We start from the raw sequence: 8,372 nt of genomic DNA, 5'->3' as shown, positions 1-8,372 counted from the left end.
GTGAGCTCGCAATGAGTCGTCGAGCCACGGAGCGGGAGGGGAGGACCGAGCCGGCCTGGAGGATAGGGGACATAGAGAGTCAAAGGATGCAGAAAGGGAGGAGAGGAGGGTTGAGGAGGCAGAATCAGGAGATAAGTTGGAGAAGGTTTGAGCAGAGGGAAGAGATGATAGGATGGAAGAGGAGAGAGTAGCGGGGGAGAGAGAGCGAAGGTTGGGACGACGCGATACCATCCGAGTAGGGGCAGTGTGGGAAGTGTTGGATGAGAGCGAGAGGGAAAAGGATACAAGGTAGTGGTCGGAGACTTGGAGGGGAGTTGCAATGAGGTTAGTGGAAGAACAGCATCTAGTAAAGATGAGGTCAAGCGTATTGCCTGCCTTGTGAGTAGGGGGGGAAGGTGAGAGGGTGAGGTCAAAAGAGGAGAGGAGTGGAAAGAAGGAGGCAGAGAGGAATGAGTCAAAGGTAGACGTGGGGAGGTTAAAGTCACCCAGAACTGTGAGAGGTGAGCCGTCCTCAGGAAAGGAGCTTATCAAGGCATCAAGCTCATTGATGAACTCTCCGAGGGAACCTGGAGGGCGATAAAGGATGTTAAGCTTGAAAGGGCTGGTAACTGTGACAGCATGGAATTCAAAGGAGGCGATAGACAGATGGGTAAGGGGAGAAAGAGAGAATGACCACTTGGGAGAGATGAGGATCCCGGTGCCACCACCCCGCTGACCAGAAGCTCTCGGGGTGTGTGAGAACACGTGGGCAGACGAAGAGAGAGCAGTAGGAGTAGCAGTGTTATCTGTGGTGAGCCATGTTTCCGTCAGTGCCAAGAAGTCGAGGGACTGGAGGGAAGCATAGGCTGAGATGAACTCTGCCTTGTTGGCCGCAGATCGGCAGTTCCAGAGGCTACCGGAGACCTGGAACTCCATGTGGGTCGTGCGGGCTGGGACCACCAGGTTAGGGTGGCCGCGGCCACGCGGTGTGAAGCGTTTGTATGGTCTGTGCAGAGAGGAGAGAACAGGGATAGACAGACACATAGTTGACAGGCTACAGAAGAGGCTACGCTAATACAAAAGAGATTGGAATGACAAGTGGACTACACGTCTCGAATGTTCAGAAAGTTAAGCTTACGTTGCAAAAATCTTATTGACTAAAATGATTAAAATGATACAGTACTGCTGAAGTAGGCTGGCTAGCAGTGGCTGCGTTGTTGACTTTGTTTGAAAGTGTAGCTGGCCAGGTAGCCTCGATAGCTGGCTAGGTAACCTCGGTAACTGGCCAGATAATTATTCTAACTACACAATTGTCCTAGATACAAGGACAGCAAAGACAACTATGTAGCTAGCTAACACTAGCTAGCTAACACTACACTAATCAAATCGTTCCGTTGTAATGTAATAGTTTCTACAGTGCTGCTATTCGGTAGAAGTTGGCTAGCTAGCAGTGTTAGCAGTGTTAGCGGTGTTGACTAGCAGTATTGACTAGGTAGGGGAACGGCAGCGCGGCGGACGAAAATAGCTGGCTAGCTAATCTAGCTGATCTAGGGTTACAATCATTCGTCCAACAGGTGCAAATGAAGGTTTCTATTGGACAAATTCAGGTATGTTTATCCCCGTTCTGTTCCGTTTGCTTCTGTTTAAGAAACCTTTTTCAACAGAATTGGTGGAGGACTACACCCCCGATCACACAAAAACAGCTCACTTTCATAGCAGCAACATAAAAACAGCATGATCACTTTACTCGCAACTATCTATCTACACGCTCTCCTCCTCCTACCTTTTCCCTTTGCTTGTGAACTTCAGTGCACAACACGTCAACTCTCTGTGACCAGGCGGAAAAAAACGTCTAAGCCGAACCTTCATATTAGAACCGCTAACCGCTACACACAGCCTACATCGTTGTCATGTCATAGTCAACTTGTCACGTTCCTGACCTGTTTTCTCTTGTTTTATATGTCTTTATTGGTCAGGGCGTGAGTGTTGGGTGGGCAGTCTATGTTTTCTATTTCTATGTGGGGTTTTGTGTTCGGCCTGGTATGATTCTCAATTAGAGACAGGTGTGTATCGTTTGTCTCTGATTGAGAGTCATACTAAGGCAGCCAGGGTTTCACTGGTGTTTTGTGGGTGTTTGTTTCCTGTGTTAGCGTTTGGGCCACACAGGACTGTTGCAGGTTAGTCACGTTTGTTGTTTGGTTAATTTGTAGTGTTTGTTGGTTTGCCATTAAAATCATGAATACCTCCTACTCCGCATCTTGGTCCGATCCATGCTCCTCCTCGTCTGAGGAGGAGAACGACATTGACAGCCGTTACACAACTAGAACTACTAAAACCAATGGGTTAGAAAACCCGCTACAATCATGCAGTACAGTGTACAGTCAGAAAGCAGTTTAGCAGTAATAAATTAATAAAACCAAAAAGTTTCCTTGACTTGGAATAGTTCGAGTGTTGGATAGCCACAGCCAGCTAGGTAACATAGCATCCCTCTCTGTTTTACCCGGGTGTTTGAGTAGGCTAAACTAGCGTGCTGCATTTGCTAGCTAAGTGAAAGTGAAAGTTTAAAAAATACAACCAAATATCTCTCTCTCTCTCTCTCGTGCCTCTCCTTAATTTAGGAAGACATTAATTTGTTCAACTATTGTCTTGCTCTCTCTTTGAGTCAACTACTCACCACATGTTATTCACTGCAGTGCTAGCTAGCTGTAGCTTATGCTTTCAGTACTAGATTCATTCCCTAATCCGTTGACTGGGTGGACAACATGTCAGTTCATGCTGCAAGAGCTATGATAAGTTTGAGGACGTCCTCCGGACGTTGTCATAGTTACAGTGTAAGTCTATGGAAGGGGTTGATAACCATGAGCCTCCTAGGTTTTGTATTGAAGTCAAATTACCCAGAGGAGGACAGAAGCTAGTGTGATTTTAAGCAATTATAAGTAGGCATTACCTAATAATTGCCTAGTATTTGTCTACTAACTGGTTGATGATGTCCTTGGAAACACTTACTTTCCGCTATCTTTTTTGCTACAAAACATAGAAGCCAGCTTTTTCACATATGTTAATGTTGGGGTGGTGCTTAGATTTGTTTATTTATTAGAATCCCAATTAGCCGACGCCAATGGCGACAGCTAGTCTTACTGGGGTCCGACTTACTGGAGATGATTTTGAAAATGTCCCTTTAATAGAGTGGATCCAAATGCCGCCCAAATCCCTTTATGGCAATGCATTTTGTACTTTTTTGTAAAAAAAACTAATTTTACCTTCCCTTTGTGCCGCTGACGGACGAAAACAAACAAGCCAATGAAATCCCCAGGACAACGGGAGAAAATCAACAGCAACAACAAGGATTCAATCATTTATTTAATCAGCCAGGAAGCATGGCGTCTTGGATCTCATTTGGGGGCCGAGGAGACTTGGGACCAGGAAGTCAGCTGACACAGTACAGGTCGCACTGCTCCGTCTGTTGAGACCCTATATATAGACAACAAATCATATCTGCTTCCAAGAAATCATTCAACTACCAACCACACAGACCCATTTCCCTCCTAAGCCACAGAGCATCCCATAGAATCAATAATTTCTCAAATGGATACTTAGTCAAGGTCTGCAGGTCAAAGTTAATGTCCCCGAACTTGCCTTTTTTTCTTATTTTTTTTTTAAACGTGGTGTACAGACTGATATGTGTGTCCTGTTTCCACTGGCAGATTTCCAACATTTTCAGACAAAGATACAACAGAGAGTAGCTCAGATAAATCACAAGTTCATTTCATTGAGGGGAGGGTGGCGTGAGGGAAGAATTGGTCTCTAGCCTCTTGGACCAGAGAAGGCCAGACTGTAAACTCTGGTCTCTGTTTGACATTCCATCATCCTTTATTAGAGTGCAACTCTTGGAGAACATCGGTGTCTTTATACGATTACACCTCTCCAGAATGCCAAACAACAACTTATCATAGAGGAGTAGACATCATGCTTTGGAACAGTTGCATCCTCTTTGTTCCTCTTTGCTTTCAATGCATACCCTGAAATGGAGAGAGTCAGACAAGGGTAGAAATGTATTTGCATGAGCTCTGGTATATAACTGAATATTTTTGACTCCTCCTCTGAGGCAGCACTACCTATGGTGGTTTCTAGATGATTCACACCAATAAACATTTGAAATCAATCAATAATGAAGGCTTCATTCCGCCATTGTCCATTTTAGCTGCTGAGCAATATGTTCCATGGCTCTTCAGTCTGTGGGTGCAGAGGACCTACAGCTGTCTGTAAGTAAGGGCTGGATGACGGGAGGCAAACCAGTCTTGGAAGGAAGGGGAGAAGTGGTTTGAGCCATCCCCAGGCTCGTGGCGAGGATATTTATCCAGGGAAGCACACTGGGAGAGGGAAGATAGGGGCAGTTAGTTTGTAAGTTAGCTGCTGACTAGCTAACTTACTAACGCTACTGTCTGCAACAATGGTGTGACACAGGTTAAAAGCAACGACACCATCCTGCAAAACACATTTTTTGATACTACTACAAACTGTAACTATTTTGTCTATTGAGTACGGAGTTTTCAGGCTGTAGACATATCTCCTTTACCACATGGTTCAAAGTCTTCATCAGCTGACACAGGATAAATCAATGTGTAAATATCCCTGTACAGGGAATCGCCAAAGACGAAGTTGTCCTTTGAAACACGTTCCAGAATTCAACTTCAAACAACACAGATGTCCGCTAGAGTAGTGGTAATCCCAAAATCACACAGAGACTTGGATCGACTCACCAGTTGCCTAGCCATTGAACTGAGGACATTTTCGACATCCTGGACCCACATCTGTGAAAGAGAGAGAGGTAGAGATGGAGAGGAAAAAGAGAGATCAGGCAGACAAGGGGATGATAAGCAGCTGACACGCAAGGACATGAATCATTCAAAGAGTGCGAGACGTTGTTGCCAAACAGAATCTCTTTGTGCCACATTTTATCACACTAGACCTAGTTTTGCAAAGGGAGCCGTTTCCGCTTCGTGTTGCCATGAAACATTTAGCCGCATGCTGGATGTCTCCCCAGTAACTGTGCGTACCCTTGGTTCTTGTGACCCAGAAGTCTCACGTCTTGATGAAGTGACATTTCTAAGTTACCTCATCACACAGTCAAATACTACATAGCAGTGCATACAATACAGAGGCTGATCAACAGCGTAAGTAAAGGTAGCATAGCATAAGAGTAAAACCCTTCCGAGGTATAGTTGTAACCCTTAGAGAGGTCGTAGCAGACACACACGCAACAATGTAGTGTTGGTAGTTTGCCTGAGATGACAGAACACAGAGAGATTGTGCAGGTGAGAGATGGGAAAAGAACATTTCAGGTGAGATATTTCTTACTCTGTGGCTCTGTCTCTTCTCTATGCTCCACTCCCTCACGTCTCTCCAGTCCCCTGGCAGGCGAGCACAAGCCACCCTTCTATCCTCTGCTCCAGGCATGCTGAAGAAGCATCCGCTCTCTCCCTTCTGACTCCCAGACAGTCCCAGTCCACTGGTGTTTGGAAATGGCCCAAACAGAGCTGGGGGGTTTCTGGCCAGACCACCCCCTCTTATCAGTCTCAGGTGACTGACACTGTTTCTGTATTTGCAACTTGAGTCGAGACATTGATACTCTGCACTGTGTGCTAGAGTCGAGTTCCTCTGGTTAGGGCAAGGCTCTTTCATTGCCATTCAGTACATCCTGCCCCTAGTCTGGATCCTGTAAGGCTAAACCATCTCTGACTTAGTCACCTTCAAATATCTGCAAAGCTACTTCAACCTCAATTAGCTATGTAATTGGGCTGGCCATATAACAGAGAAGGCTTTGATCTATGGGAAAGATGATCTATCTATTTATTTCTCTCTGCATTATAAACGATCTGACAAAAGAAAGACCCATTATTGATGTGAAGACAGATTTAAGGATTTACTGTCCTAGCACTGCTGCCGAATCATAATTATTACAAACTGTAGCTATTAGTGGGGTTATATGGATGAGTAATATAGAGAACAATTTTGGAAATCAGAAAAGACTAGACTAGACTAATTGGTCTCTCACCTGTTCCTTTTCCTTCCATACAGCCTGGTCACCTTCTCCGTGTGTTCACAACTGGTTGCTGCTGCCTGAGGATCTGAAAAGAGGAATTTCAACCAGAAAGTTTAAACCAGTAGACTGTCTTGTATAAGTACATAGACTGAACTATAAAACACATGTGTTAGCCATGAGAGTTTAGCGTGCCTAGCTAGCCTGATGCACTGCCACCTGGGACTAAAATGCTTTTGTCCTCCTGGACACTTGTTTCAAGTATCCACTACTACAGTCATCCAGGGCCCGTATTTAAAAAGTGTTTCAGAGTAGGGTCCCTCCTGTCCGTATAATCGTAAGCATTATGATCTAAAAGGCAAAACTGATCCTTTAGCAGCACTCCTACTCAGACTCTTTGTGAATGCGGGCCCCGGAGCCTGCGGCACCTCACTAGCACTAAGCCTAAACTCTGATTGGGTGGTTAGTGATGCCTACCATCCAGGAAGCTTCGCTGGTATTACCATGGAAACACAAAGACTAGCCAGCCAGATGCATTTGGGGAAGAGCGGTTCCAGATTCTAATTGGACTAATTTACTGGATTGAAACCAGAGGGAGCAGCTCTTCTTTTTCCTGAACCTGTTCCCATAACAAGCCTGTCTTTCTCATGCTCTTTCTCCACCTGTTGGAGCAACTAGTGATATGTAGATACGGTTCAACTTTAACCATATCTATTGAGCTTGACCTCTTATTTACAGTACCAGTCAAAAGTTTGGACACACCCACTCATTCCAGGGTTTACCTTTATTTTGACTATTTTCTACGTTGTAGAATAATAGTGCAGACATTAAAACGATGAGAGTTACTAGCCTCAGAAGTTGCAGCCCAAATAACAGACACATCTCAATATCAACTGTTCAGAGGAGACTGCGTGAATCAGGCCTTCATGGTCGAATTGCTGCAAAGAAACCCCTACTAAAGGACACCAACAAGAAGAAGAGACTTGCTTGGGCCAAGAAACACGTCCAGATTTGAGATCTTTGTCAGATGCAGTGTTGTTGAACGGATGATTTCCGCATGTGTAATTCCCACCGTGAAACATGGAGGAGGAGGTGTGATGTTGTGGGGGTGCTTTGTTGGTGACACTGTCTGTGATTTATTTAGAATTCAAGGCACACTTAACCAGCATGGCTACGACAGCATTCTGCAGCGATATGCCATCCCATCTGGTTTGGGCTTAGGGGGACTATCATTTGTTTTTCAACAGGACAATGACCCAACACACCTCCAGGCTATGTAAGGGCTATTTGACAAATAAGGAGCGTGATGGAGTGCTGCATTAGATGACCTGGCCTCCACAATCACCCAACCTCAACCCAATTGAGATGGTTTGGGATGAGTTTGACCGCAGAGTGAACAAAAAGCAGCCAACAAATGCTCAGCATATGTGGGAACTCCTTCAAGACTGTTGGAAAAGCATTCCAGGTGATGCTGGTTGAGAGAATTCCAAGAGTGTGCAAAGCTGTCATCAAGGAAAAGGATGACTAAAGAATCTAAAATATATTTTGATTTGTTGAACGCTTTTTTGGTTACTACATGATTCCATATGTGTTATTTCATAGTTTGGATGTCTTAGTAATAGTAAAAATAAAGAAAAACCCTTGAATGAGTGGGTGTGTCCAGAATTTTGACTGGTGCAGTACAGTATGCCTCCTGTGCTTGATGGTCTTTGATGTAGGTATGCTTTCCCACAGCATCATTTAAACCCCTCTTTGAACTACAACTTTACTACAGACACAACAAACTGTATTGTTTACTCACAAATTGCAGGTGAACTCCGTTAGAGGCGGAAGAGGATGACAAGTGTGTGTTTTAGAAGGCTTTGTCGGTCTGGCGTACATCCAACTTTACCGTAGTAATGTACCTGGAACTGATGCCTGACAGCGCGGGGAGCCTCACTTCTCCACGGGCTGCAGTTCTCTCTGCACGTATGCCATCTCTTTCTCCCCCAGCTCGTCCGGATGGCTGAAAGGACGGACGGAAGGAGGAGAGAAGAGGAAAGCAGGGGTGGAGAGGTGGGTGGACAGCAGGTGAAAGATCGTATTAGCACAGGAGAGGAGACAGATAAACTCCTACAGCTGAATTCCTCTGGGGGTTCTAAGTGTAAGTATGGTGACTGCTCGCCTTTTTGGCATGGGCTATCACCATTACCTCAGTGACTCAGTGACTTCCTGCCAGAAAGAGAGAGACAGATTACTCCGAGGACATGCTTTTTGGTTGCTTTGTTGGTTTTTGAGGGCGATTCTCCTTTTAGCTGCTCAAGCACAGTCAGTTTGGTTCAATGCAAAGTGATGTGTCACTGTCTCCAGGTTG

This window comes from Salvelinus fontinalis, chromosome 40 (genome assembly GCF_029448725.1).
Source record: "Salvelinus fontinalis isolate EN_2023a chromosome 40, ASM2944872v1, whole genome shotgun sequence".
Classification (NCBI taxonomy): domain Eukaryota; kingdom Metazoa; phylum Chordata; class Actinopteri; order Salmoniformes; family Salmonidae; genus Salvelinus; species Salvelinus fontinalis.
The sequence above is the reverse complement of the archived record's forward strand: the minus strand, read 5'-3'. Positions refer to the sequence as shown.